This window comes from Cebus imitator, unplaced genomic scaffold, assembly GCF_001604975.1.
Source record: "Cebus imitator isolate Cc_AM_T3 unplaced genomic scaffold, Cebus_imitator-1.0 Scaffold60, whole genome shotgun sequence".
Taxonomy (NCBI): Eukaryota; Metazoa; Chordata; class Mammalia; order Primates; family Cebidae; genus Cebus; species Cebus imitator.
In genome coordinates, this window is record NW_016107375.1 from 11,106,238 (window position 1) to 11,120,708 (window position 14,471).

The 14,471-nt window shown below is 37.5% G+C and overlaps 1 long non-coding RNA gene across 1 annotated transcript; it reads right to left on the minus strand.

Moving 5' to 3' along the window:
• Window positions 1–1,892: 1,892 nt before the first annotated feature.
• On the minus strand, window positions 1,893–2,582 carry LOC119471397. Its single transcript, XR_005200445.1, has 2 exons — window positions 2,494–2,582; window positions 1,893–2,134 (listed from the first exon to the last, which is right to left on the minus strand). It is a non-coding gene; the product is annotated as an uncharacterized LOC119471397 (long non-coding RNA).
• Between the last annotated feature and the right edge of the window lie 11,889 nt (window positions 2,583–14,471).

Below are 14,471 nucleotides of genomic sequence, written 5' to 3' on the forward strand. Positions count from 1 at the left end.
CCCCTGTCTAAAAGTCTTATCACCATAAATTACATTTGAAAACCTGAAGTAGATGTTATTCATCCCCATTATTATTGAACAACAGGGGATGCACATGTTTTTTAAATCAAAATACTCACTCTGTACTCACTAATGCTTTCCAATATCTTATGGGATATTCAATTGGCAAATTAGTAATGAAGTTTTTCTAAAAGAAATGATGCCCTTAAAAAATAATTTCAACACAAGCCATTTAGCAGAGGATAAGCATCTCAATAATGGTCTGATGATCCCTGCACAGCTGGGGGGCGAATCTCTGCCTTTCAGTCTATTCATTTTGACTTCTATGTGTGTTTGGAAATACAGCATTATTATTCTAACCACTGAATTTATTAAAAATGCAGCCTTACAGATCTTTAAGGTTACTTGTAAGTCTTCTCCAAGGTTGTTTTCCATCTCTCCTGCTTTCGAGCTCTTGCTTTCCCTCTAGCAAGACCATGGTGGTACTAAGACAGTAGCAACACCTCCATTTTCATTTTTCATTATCATCAATAAAAGTGACACCTTATCAAATGTTTCTTTGGTATAGAACAGTGAAATAAATGCTCTAAGGGATTTTTGATCTAGGTAGGAAGTTTAGCATATAACGGGTTCATTTGAGGCTTGGAATTCTACTAATATATTTGGAGGAATATTTATATAGGACCTTCAAATATTGTCACCTCTATTAAATTTAGAAGACTTTTCTTAAAACTGATTCATTTCCCTAGGATTCACCTTGTTTATCACACTGCTTATTATTGATGTGAACACTGAAGTATTTCAGCTAATATTGATATTTGCTTAACACATGTCATCAAATGTTGAATGTGTTTTCTGTTCAGAATTTGTATGTGTCCTGAATCCATGTGGGATATTAATGCCAATCTGATTGAATACCAAAGGGCAGTAGAGTGAGTACTGTGCTCAATGGCAACTAGCTCTCCTGCCCTACTGAGATGTGCTATTTCCATAGGTTTATCATCTTCCAAGTAGAACTTTACAATGACTAAGTTATAAAAGATTACCAGGCAAATAAACACTGTATAAAAAACAATGTATAAAATGTATAACATTTTAATATAAAGAGATTTAAATACTCTATTCTGGCATTCAGTGTGTCTTTTGTTTGGGACAAGTTTTCTTTTCCTTATCTAATTTCCCTAATTTTTTGGCATGCAATAACCCAGGACTCGGTCATTTACACAATTTACCACACATAATCCCCAGGATGAAGACTATTGATTTTGAACAAATGATTGAATACAAACTGTTTTATGATTTTAAAAATTAATTTCATAGTTATTAGCATTTGTTTTAATTTCTCTATAATTAAAATTCACTAAGAAATATACATATTGACTTCAGAAAGAAATGAAGCAGTATAAATAAGAAAACTATTTTGAATAAAAATTACAACAAATCCCACTGCCAAGCCCTTATTTCCTGAGCAATCATCCTGGAAAATGCAATATTCTCCGTTGATTTCTTAGTACTTGCTGTGGTAACAATAATTATAGCAACTCCATGTTGGTGTAACCAGACCTTGTTCTCAGAACTTCACATGAAGGAATACATCTTATGTCATGGCAGTCACATGAGGCAGATTCAGTATTATTCAGTATAAATAAGGAGTGCTACCACAGAGTTTTTAGTAATGCACTCAGGATCACGGACGTAATAGTACTAAAATGGGATTAAAATTAGGCTTTTAATCACTTTACCAGCTTTTGTGAATACACTAGTTATGTTAAATGTCCAGTTTTCACTCCCAGGTCCAAACTCTTGGTTTTGATTGAAGTCTATTTTAGGTAAATTACTTATTCTCACGTGAAATACCATTTTTTCTAAAAATTATAGTATTCAGAGCCTGATTTCATAGAATAGGTATATGTCTTCTATTAAGTTTGTTTCAGACAGCGTTCATGGGTGTTATTCTTCTCAAGTTAGGCAGTCTTTCAGTCTTCACAAGTGTATCACTTCTTGGCTGATTATGGCATTTGAAAACCTTGAATCTTTTTTTCCAGTTCTAATTTCTCAAGATACAGGAGAGAAATCTGAAGCCAGCCTCAGCACAGAGAGAGGAGACTTTTACCAAGTCCTTAAGGCATCCCTCCTAGAAGGAATACAGAACTTGGTTACAGAGACACACTAGGATGAAACCAGCTCAATCAGTGCTAATTTGGGAGGCTCACAAATCTCATCCAATGACATTCAGCAAACAAAGGGTTTTAACTGACTTCTCTTCATTATTCCTGGGGGCACTGCGTTATGCCTGTAAGTGCTGTGTTTCATTATAAATGAGCCACCTGAAAATTATTTTTTAAAGAATTAGGGTGTGTAGTTACATTGCTAAAAAAAATCTTTAGGATGTTTCTAAAATTGCCCTGATATTATTAAAATGAAAACTTTCAGATGCATTTAAAATTTCTATTGACTGTATATTAACACATATTCAAAAGAGCCATTACTCACCAAGCTTACACAGAAGATACTGAACTTGGTAGGAGTTTTAGACTGATCCATAGACAATTGTTTTGTTTGCTCATTTGTTTGCCTATTTGTTTATCTTGTTTGTTTTTCCGTAAGTAAAAAGTTGAAAGCTGACAATTTCCTATGGTTTAACCTGATAGGTTAAATTATGCTAAAGTAGCAGAAATTAATTATTATTAGTAGAACTTGAATTGTATTTCCAAGTTGGCCCTATATTTTTAATCATCTCATTAAGAGAATATAGGACTGTTTTCTACTCAGAGTCATCACAGATTTTCATATAATTGGGAACATATGGTACTTTGTTATGTGAATATACATGTAAGATTGTATCTTCACTGTTTAGATTCCATTATTTCACTAGGGTATGTTTAGCTCCTGTGACTTAATTTTACCTGGTATACATTCAAATCTTTCCATCTGTAGGAGCAAGTCCTCTGTCAGTTAAATTATTAGTTCTTCTGTCATATCTGTGATTACTTTTTCTGTTTCATTTGGCTTATTCTGTTTATGAGGACAAGTCTCCCCAAGATAAGCTCCCCTGGTGTCCTTCATACTTGTCATCTCTCTCTTCTTCTTTCGCCTACCTGGCTGTTCTTCTCTGGGTGTGATTTGAGTGTCGTCAAGACTGTCTTCACATAATTTATTTGGTTTCTGCTATTTCAATTCTGATCACGACTTCTCAATGCACCTTTCCCGTCTGCTGTGTGATTATGTGTTTGGATTATGTGCTTGGATTCATCTTTCAAGTTAGCCACCCCACTCATCATGTGTCTATTCTTTTATCATTCCATTATTCCATACACTTTTTATGAACAAAGCAATTGCTGTCTATCAATGTCTCTTCTTTTCTTGTTTTTGTTATTCCCAATCATTTTAACTGTTTCACAGTATGATTATTTCATAATATTATGTGCATAAATTTTTTTTTCAAACCTGTGTGGAGGCAGTGGAGAGTTCTAGTCTGGTTCTATAATGCACTATGGTGAGTGGTCAAGTGGCTTTTTTTGTTTGTTTGTTTTCTTTGTAGAGATGAGGACACCCTATATTAATTAGGTTGTCTTGAACTTCTGGGGTCAAGTGATTCTCCCACCTTAACCTCCCAATGTGTTGGGATTATAGGCATAAGGCACCATGCTTAGCCTCTGAGTAGTCAATTTGTAAAATATTTTATTATCTTTAAATTTCTGATTGTGTAAGCTCATTCTCGCTGAGCTATGGTTAAAATATTGTCATAAAAAATGTCTCCTTTAGTACAGCCTCATGCTTTACTGTAGCTTATCTTCCACTAGGTTTCAGGTACTATTAATTAATATGGGCATGGGAAAGGCAGAGGAATCTATAGGGAGGAGGTTTTCCAAGCGGCAGACTCATGTCTCCCATTGTCTACTCATGCCATCAACCCTTGTCCCTAATTTTCATTACTAAGACCCACTCATGCAGGAATGGCCCTTTGTCTGTCCTGCCGTCTTTCTTTGATTTGGTCTCATCACATGACACATGCAAGGGTTTAGATCTGGTGTTGGTAAACATCTGTCTCCACTCTGCCCTCTACTCTCTCTTTGGTGATTTGGGTAAGGCCTGGGAAAATAGTATGGAGGTTTACTCCTTCTACTGCTTTCTCAAATCACCCAGGTATTTCTGACTTAAAAATGCCAAAGTCGATGAAGCAAGTAAAATCATTTTATTTCTCAGAAAGTTGGAGATAGTTTAATAGCTATAACTCCTCATAGCAAGAAATAGAAACTTTCTTAAATTTGGTTCATGTAACATAACAAAAATTTAAAGCTGTCAACTTCTGTTTCCAGGAAATTTTTATACTCACCTGACATTAGTCACTTCATTTTCATGCTGCAGAGAGATATCAGGTTGGTAACTAGAAACCACATCTTCCAGATTACAGCATATGCTGCTGGGGCACTGGCAGGCTGGCTGGGAGGGTGACGTCTGTCACAGAAAGGAGCCCAGACGCTCACTTGGGCTGGACTCTTCTTTTCCGGTATCAACTGCTGTCCAATTGGATGCCATTTTCTCCTTGCCCTTTAGAAAATGATTGCGCACATTTCTCCTGTCTCGGAAATATCTATGAGATTATCTTGTTAATGCAATTCTCAGTTTCATAATGTAATACAATATGGCTGGTGGGATGCTGTTCCTGCTTTGGCTGAACATGCAACATTAGCAGATGAAAAAAATAGAGCTAAAAATCATTCTTCACAATAAGCTTTCTCAGCCTCTTTAAAAATTGGCACAAATGCAGATCTGCCAAAAATCCTGGGAGTTGGAAGTCTTGGCATTTTCTAAGCATTTGAGAAACAGAAACACACTGAAATTGAGATGCAGTAACCACCAAAACAACAGCAGAAGGCACTAATAAAGCTAATGACTTATATTTAACTTGTTATGACTCAGATAGCTGGATTTCATTGCACACATACTATGTGCCTAGCTTCTACAGAGATAAGGACGTGGTAGATTATGCAAGAATACAGGAAATACAAAGGATAATTTTTGTCTTCCAAAGCTTATGATACAGTTGGTGAAATAAAATATTTATTTGGATTAACTAGAAAATGATAGGCACTCCCTGGAAGTGTGCCTGGTGCCTCAAAGCTTGGTAGACAAGAAATTCTGTTTGGAGGTGATAAGCATGTTGTCAAGAAATAACTTGACTTATATGGTTAACACTCGGTATCTCTTAAGTAAAATTGTATAACTTTTGTAAGTGATTATATATTGCTTTGCTATACACCACAAAAGATAATCAGACTATATAATTTCTAAAATTATAATTATCATCATAGCATACTTCAAAGAAGATTATTGTGTAGATTGATTTATTCAGAAAGATATCATGAAAAAAAATTTGACCTAAGGCCATGGTAACAAGGTAAGATAATATCAAAGGCAAACTTAGATGCTGGAACAAATGCAATATGATATCAAAAGCCTAAATACAAACTCACTTACTAGCTATTGTGATGTTATTGACCGACTTAGCTCTCTTCCATGACTCGGTTTCCTTATCTGTGATACAATGGCAATAATAATGCCTAACGTGTGAGACATTCCTGGGCATGCTCATGAAAATGCTTAGAAGTCACAAAAGTAATTGATAAACATTTCTTTAATCCATGTCATCAATCTCCAAGGCAAGTGTGCGTGGGAGGGGTGTGTATTTGTGCGTGTGGGAGGTGGGTATGTTTGTTAGCACAGGCATCAAGGAGAGAATAATGTATCAAGAAGAACAGAGTCAACGTTTTGGATTCAGCAGCGTGAGTATTTCTGAAGAAAGAATTCTGATCATTGAAACAAATGAGTAGACATGGAGAATTATGCAGAGAAGGGTTTATTGGAGGAAAAGGGGATGGAAGTTGAAGGTATAGATAAAATTGATCTCTGTGGTCCCTTTCTATCTTATTTTGATATTCCTTTTTTCCCCTCATAATAAATTTCCTCACAATGACCTGGCCCCTCTTGAGCCCTGTCACTTCCCCTGACCAGGTTCTGCCCCCTGGAGAGTATGGTGAGGGGCATCTGTCTTCCAGAGAGCTGTTAGGATGCTGCATTCATTCTCCCGTGTTTCATGTACTGGTAGCTTTCCTCAAGCTTGAATAATAAACTTTCCTTCATGACACCACAGTTCAGGCACAGAGGTCAGCTAGAGTGTGTGCTATAAAGGGGTAGGGATGGCACTGAGATTTGGAGAGGCAGTGGGCATGTCTATGCCTTCCCAGTGTTTCTGACACTTATCTAGGCCTGCTTTGCTTTTCTAAACTGCAACCATCCTTTCTTTCAAGGAAATTCAGTGCCCTACAGAGAGAAGGAAGAGAGAACATTCAGGTTCTGTTGACATAAACAACCGTAAACACCAGTCTCGGCTACCCCTGCAGGCCCCGAAGACTCGCAGAGGAAGGTGGCAGGAGAATGTTTTCAAGCATTTCTTTGCTCTTGTTTTCCTCTATGTCTATGGCTCAATTCATCTTCTCACTCATTTCTGTCAAAAAACATTATTTTTATATCTTCACTGCATTTTCCTCTCTTCGTCCTAGGCTTCCAGTATTGAATCCATCTAAATTTTTAAATAGATTGAGCTAAATGGGTTTTCCAGTATGTCTGGCATTTTGGTCTTTCTGTGGTATACGTTGTCTTGGAATATTGAACAAGAGAGGCAACATATGAAATTATTTGAACCTGACTTGTATTCTGCAATGTAAAATTGTGCCAGAATTGAAGTGGAATTACATATGGTGGTATTCAGTGGTAGCAGACAGATCGTATTAGTCTCCTGTGAGTGAGGGTTTCTCTAGGACTTGGGATGTAAGGAGCCTTTCTTCTAAGACCAGATTAAAGATCAATACTAGGGGCGGAAGCTGGAGGCTGGCAAATATCAGGAGCAGAGGCTGGAAGCTTGCATAGAGTTTTCCCAGATTATCCTTTCCTTTTCTCTGGATATCTGTAGGGCTCCTTTTTTATTCACTTAGCTCTCTCTTTTTATGGCAGTATTCAATGAATTGTTGCATTCTTCTGTCTCTACCCTACTCTTAACCCAGATGGCAACTTTTTTGAAGACAAGATATTTAACACTCAGATTTGTTACCCTCGGTGCACTTGGCACATAATCTATCACACAGCGATTGAAACATTTTTTAAATGAATGAGTGAGTTACAGCAATTCTGCTGCACAGTTAGGCAAGAATGCAAGGTGAAGGGACATAGCTCAAGAAGTAGGGCCATATGTTTTGCCTCATCTCCTAGAATACTTTCTTCTGTATTAGTTGTAACACAGAATCATCAGTTTATTTCAGTTTAAGAAATGCTTATCATGACAAGTACTCTGGTAGGTTACAAAGAAACGAAAGAAAGAAAAATATGTTGCTTTTCCAGAAGACAGTTATACTACACATGGTGCTACAAAAAAGAAATTGCATGAAATCGTGGAATATAATGCATGAAGTAAGAGAAACTTAAGAACTGTTTGGTGACTAACACAGAAGATACACGGTCCATCTCTGGGGAGCAGTCAGAGAAGAGAGACTCCCAGAATCAAATTTTTAAGAATGAATATGAATTTTTCAAGTCTAAGAATGAAAAAAGAAATATGTCCTATGCCAACCAATTGGAACTGCACATGCGCCTGTTTGTAAGTGTGCATGTGTTCACGTATGAATGTGCATGATTATATTTGAGTGAGGTGTGTGTGTTCATGCATGCACTTGGCTGTTTGTGAATGGATGTGCTTCTGTGAGTGTACAGGTGAGTATGAGTGTGTGTAAAATTATATGTATATAACATGCATTATCATGTATGTCATTGTGGGAAAAAGTATTTGTAGTGGTAGAGTGGTGATTACACTAGGTGGTAGACAGTCTGCAGGGTTTGAATGTTTGGTGTCTTAGCCATAGCTCTGACTTGTAGAAGTGGTCTGATGAGGGCATCACCTAAGAGGTGAGATTAACCTGGAAGTCGGGAAGCTTGGCCATTAGTTCTAAATCTCCTACATAATAATGGTGACCTTGGAAAAGACTTTATGGGCCTTGTATTCCAATCTGCTTGATAAAGGTATATGGTTAAGCAATGGCAAAGTGATGATTGAAGTTTTTTTGTAATGTAGATTTTGGTGATCTTCCCCAAATTAAAACTCTCTAAGATGCTGTTCTCCTCCTGACTGTGATGGCTAATTTTATGTGACAACTTGACTGGGCTATGGGATGCCTAGGTAGCTAATAAAATATTATTTCTGCATATGTCTGAGAGGATGTTTCCAGAAGACATTAGCATTTGAATTTGTAGGTTGAGATCTTTCTCTTAAGAATGTGGATGGGGATCATCCAATTCATCAGGACCTGAACAGAACAAAAAGGCACAAGAAAGGTAACTTTGTTCTCTTTTCTAGAGCTGGGACATCCATCTTCTCCTGCGCTTACACATCAGCACTCATGGACCAGAGGCCTATGAACCGGAACAAGAATTACATTGTAGGGTTCCCTGCTTCTCAGGCCTTCCGACATAGACCAAATTACACTACCAGCTTTTCTGGGTCTCCAGCTTGCAGATAAGAGACCACAGAAATTCTCAGCCCCTATAATCACAAAAGCCAATTTCTATTGTAGGGTTAGGGTTAGGGTTACTTTCTGGCTGATAATCTAAGTATGCCAAATCTATTGTAATCTTGATGTCTTCTAAGGGAATAAGACATGGAATTACACAATTTTGAAGCTCTATGGGTCCTTATAGTTAATTTGATCCTTTATTTAACAGGTGATGAAACTGATCTGGAATGCTTAAGTGAGATGTCTGTCAATTGCGGCATGGCAGAGTCAGATTCTGAATCCAAATCTTCTCTGCCCTAGCCAATGCCTGACTCATAAGTTCACACAGAAAAATAATTGTGCCTCTTTCACCATTCATTCTCAATTATAGCATTGTGCATTATTACAAAAGCACATTTCCACCTCTGACTCCCATTTTTCTTCTGTCACGTTATAACACTCCCCTTCCCCACTTTATGATAAAAAATTCAGGCCACTGCTGAGACTATACTGCATTAGAAATAAACAGTAGTTGTGCATATAAAAAAAAAAACAAAACAAAAAAGATCTTTCCAGAAATCCTCATTTGGTTCCTGGTTGCTTGGTAAGACCTTCTCCCTTTCTCTTGGTCAATATCAGTCAGCCCATTGACTGGTGTAGGTTCTCATAAACTTCCACTGAGAACCTGCCATCATCAAAACAAGGCTGAAGTTTTGAGCAATGCTTTAAATTTTCTGAACGTCAATATCCTTATAAATAGCATGAAAGTAGTACTTTCCTTACTTTTTTCATAGAATATGTTCTCGTGATAGTCACAGGACATAAATTACATAAATGGATTTGAAAATAAAAAAAAAAAAAGAATGTCCATGCTATTTTTGAGGCTGTTCTTGTTTATATAATATCTTCTCTTAAATTTAGGTTTCTGAAGACCAGACTTATATTGCTGTTCCCTTTGGGGTTGAGATAGAGACCAACACCCAACTCCATGTGCCTCAGTAAAGACCTAAGTGGCTGGACCAGGCCAGGGGGTTAATATTAGGTTGGTGCAAATGTAATTGTGGTTTTTGCAATTACTTTTAATGGCAAAAATCACAATTACATTTGCACCAACCTAATATTACCCAGAGCTAGAGACTTCTTGGCCAAGGTGCAGCATATAGTCCACAATTCAAGCTGTCATAAATCCCACATGGAGATAACAAAGGTAGTTGGACTAGAAGAGCATCTGTAATTCCCTATCATTGCTGCAGAAATCTGGAAGAGAAAAAATGAAAGAATAAAATAAACCAAACACAGGCTTTTATGAAAACATAATTAAGTATTCTTTCATGAGGGTGGATTATAAGTTTTCTTCTTCATAGTAAAATTGTTATGGTTTATGTGGATAAGGGTAGTAAATAATTAACTCAAAAATAACTAGGATTTGGAGCATTCTAGAAGCCAGATCCTCAGATAAATACTTGAGGGAATTGTAGGTGTTTAGCTGGGTAAAGAGAAGTCTTGAGGAGCCATGGATATCATCTTCAAATACTTTAAGGGATTTAAAAGTGAAAAAAGTATGTCAATGTTGTTCTAGAATCCAGGACACAGAACTGGTGCAGATATTTATTTGAGCAGTCTTTCTTACCTGACTCCACTGTCCTAAAGACAGAACAGGATGTCACCAAAGACGAGCAGAGTCAGCAAAGTAAATGTTACAGAAAGACCGAGATTTCTTTCAATATACAGGAGAACAAAGGCTTTAGAGGCAAACAAACTTGAGTTTATATACCTCTCTCTCACTTAATAGCTGTGTGCCCTTGAGAACATTACTATAGCACTTTTTGGTTCTCACCGTCAAAATGGGGAAAAGGTTAACTATTTGTTATGATTGTCATCTTTCAAGTCCTTTAGTGAAAATACAATTGTGTCCTTTGTACTAATGAGAAAACTGGTCCTAGAGCCTGAGTAAATTATCTATGGGGTCACACAGGTAGTAAATGATGGGTTGGGAACACATACTTTCACCTGTGTGGTGGTAGAATCTGCCCTCTCCAGGACCCCAAGCTGACTCTCAGCTAGGGAAATGTTTTCATTAGCAAATAAGCCAAAACATTTTGTCCTACTCTCTTGGCCAGAGAGGACACACATGTCCATGTCTCTCTACCCAGAATGATGGAAAGGACACCTCCAGGACATCTCTTTCAGTACTCCTAGAAGATTGCATCATCAAGTAAGTCCTAGACAGTTCTATATTCAATTAAATGGATTCTTTTTTTTTTAATTTAAGGAATCAACCACTTATAGAAGCCTCACACATGATGTCTCTGACCTGAAATCAGTAGCATAAGCTCGTGACGCAATGTTAACTCTCATTGTGGAGCCACAAACCAGGATTTGGTGATTACACCTTTTTCTCTTTCACTGAATTCAATGCAAGGATATTTAACAAGCTTTGCTCAAAGGGCATCTAAAAAACACTTAGCTACCCAGTTCAGAACCATCAATCTAGCTGTCCCCTCCCTGGCCCCTCAAAAAACCCAGTCTGTCCTCCTCAGCAGCTCTCTGTCAGCATGCAAATATTCCTGAAAGGGGAAAACAGAAATCTCTTGCCCGGAGTGGTATCACAGATCTTCCCTGAACAGCAGGATTTGTGAAGCTGTACCAAGAGAGAAGGGACCCTTTAAGTAGGGACAAGAATAAAGAAAAATAATTTATAAATGAAATATTGTATTTGCAATTTGATTTGCAAATTTCCAAATTTTTCCAATTGCTTTCAAGCCATTCAGTTTTGGACTCCCAAAACCTCTGCCTTTTTTGTCTTTCTCTTATCCAGTCTCCCTCCGGCACCTCTCCCTCTCACACACTCTCAGCCTGAAAATTCTGGTTAGCCGTTGTTTAGGGTACACGTCGTGGTTTATCACCGATAACCACACTCCCTGCTCTGAGGTGCTAGAACACTTCCTTAAGGCAGAGAGTGCATGGACTAACAATTATATTTCAAGCTGCATTTAATGTTGAAATATGAGACAACAAATTGATCTTAGATTTCTTCAGTCAAGCATGACCTCACCTCTGACTCCGGCAGAAGCTGCTGCGGTGCCGGAGCAGCAGTTGTGCAAAATGAATAACAGGAAGAAAACAAAGCCTCATCCTTGCTAAAATAAAACAAAAGAGAAAGACTATCAACATTTTTTTCTACATTAGCAATACCTGCTTCTGAAAAAGCAGACTGGAAAACAGTAACTAAAACATTCCTTCAAACTTCTGTGTAAACTATCCAGTCTGGTGTATGCTTCCTCTTAGATGCATATTCACAGACTTTTGCTTCACAGCCTGAATTTTCACTAAAGACTAGAGAAGGTGATATATTCAAATATCTGCCACAAAAATATCTAGGAAGATGTTTATTCAGTGTCTAAAAATTATCTGCATGTGGCTATTTATTCATTCAATCTCGAAATAATAATAGCTCTTGAACAAAGGAGGGAAAAGTACCTCGCTCTGAGAAGATCAAACATTCCACATTATTTTACTAATTCTCAGATGGTTTCTTTGTGGTAAGTGAGTAGCAGAGAAAGAAAATCCAAAGATAACCTGACAAGTACTGGAAATAGGTAGTTTTTCATTGCTGATATCAAGGACTAACTGCAATGGTAACAAAAGAAGAGTACATTAAAAAGAAAGAGAGGAGCAGGAGAAGAAAGGAGAAAGAATAACAAGAACAAGAAAGAAAAAGGATATCAAAATTGGCATTTTTTCCCAAAGTATCTATACATTTTTAACATAATTTAAAACATATGAAAATAAGGATAAATGACAAAGTGGCAACAGAATAAGATGTTGTAGCTGTATTTCAAATACTTTTGTTGTAAAAAAATGTGAGTGTTTGCAAAGTTTCAATTGTGAGATGTTTTCTGAGCACCGAAATTCTATCTAAATTCCAGAATTAGAAAAGAAAGTGCCTTCCTTTATGTTTTCATTTATAATATTCAAGTAAGAAATTAAATTAGATAGTGGACTAAAGACAAACCTTTGTCTCTTCCCAAATGCCAGATTTTATGATCCAAGTTTATTCCTGGTCAGAAAAAGCAAGATTTGGCTTTTTCCACAAGTTCAAGAATGTATGTGAATATCTCAGCCTTTGCAGGCTAGGTTTCCAAAACTGCCTGTCATTCCAGGATTAGCTGCTGTGTGGCGTTAGTCCCCTTCAAATGAACAGGCTCTCTCTTCCTGCAGCTCCTGCTCCTGTGCCTTGTTGCTTGAAAATGGTTCTCTCTGCTGTCACTGTAACAAACGGTTCTAATTGCTGGGTTGCCTGTTATGGTGGAAATTGCAGTGGTCCGTAGTTGAAGGCTTTCGCTCTGCTTTGGTAATCACAGAGAGAGCCACGCTGCTCCTTTCCTAAAGGGATAAAGAAGATAATCTTGAAAAAATAGTAATAAATAATAAATCATTTTAAGAGAAGCAGAAAACCAACACACTTGCTGAATGGTTATAGTCTAATCTAATTGTAATGCATTTTTCCTCATGAAGAGATGAAAGTTCACGGATATATTTTCTTGTATTCTTGGTGATGAAGATGGTGGTGGTAGTGTTTGTTTTTGTCTGTGAAGTAATACATGGTAGGCAATGATTTGGAATTGTAAACTTTCCAATTTATTTTCATGGCAATCGGTGAGATGTGTCCCTGGAGGAAGGCAAACAATTGCAGTTTTAGAGCTGAATTGGCCTCTCTCTCTCCTTTCTTACCTTAGAAAGCATACAATCTCATTTTGAGTAGGATTACAAAATTCCCAAATTCTAATAAAGTGCCAGAGTAATATGTGATGATCTGAGATGGTTGACGTGTTATTGAAGAAACTCCATGGTAGGAGAGGTAAAAATGAAAGCAGTTATTGTCAGATTTTACCACCATGACAGAATTCAGGTTACAAAAGGCAATCCCTAATTTGGGAATTTAATCAAATCACAAGCACCAAGGACAGCAGCTGCTGTTACATTAGATTGGGTAAAATTATAAGGCCTATCAATTCTCATGCTTCGGGGCATAAGCTGATCACCAGCTGAGGTCAGGAGAAAATTTCCCCAATGACAGGCTTGCACGGTTATATCCAGTATAAGAGATTTAACACCTACCCCTAAAATATCTAATGTGATTCATTACCAAATAAATACAAACATACAACATGCACTTATGCTATTACCAAAGCAGGCACACACAAGAAACTAGACAGACATAGAGATATTTGTCTGAATGTCCAAGTCTTAAATGAGACCACCATGAGCCAAGGAAAACCTGCCTTCACAAAGTCAGCTTTGCCTACAGAGTCCCTTTAATTCTTTGTCAAATTTGTGGGCAAATATTTTTTAACTATCCATTCAATTCAGATATTTCCTTGTGCTTATATGAACTCAGTCTTCTAAAACAAGTGGCAGTAGAAGGGGGTGGTATTCATTTTCTTTGCTGTATGACAAATTACCACAAATTTAGCAACCTAAAATAACCCAGATTTATTATTTCACAGCTTGTGTGGGTCAGAAGTCTTACTCTGGTTAGCCGGATCTTCTGCTGGGGTTTCACCAGGTGGTAATAAAGGTGTCAGCTGGGGCTGTGAATTGCATCCGAGGCTCTGGGTTCTCTTCCCAGCTCGCTGGTTGTTGGCAGCATTCATTTCCTTGAGTTGTATGACTGAGGTCCCTGTTTCCTTGTTAGCTATCAAACAGCCTGAGACTATGCTCAGCTATTAGGGGTCATCCATAGTTCCTTGTCACATGAACCCCACAGGTATCTCACAACATGGATGTTAACTTTCTTCCAGCCCAGTAGGGCTGTGTCTCATTGACGTCTTCCTGTGAAACAGGCCAATATAGTCTTCGACAACGTCATCTAATCAAGGGAACAGGGATCTCATCATATTCACATGTTCTTCCTATACTCAGTAA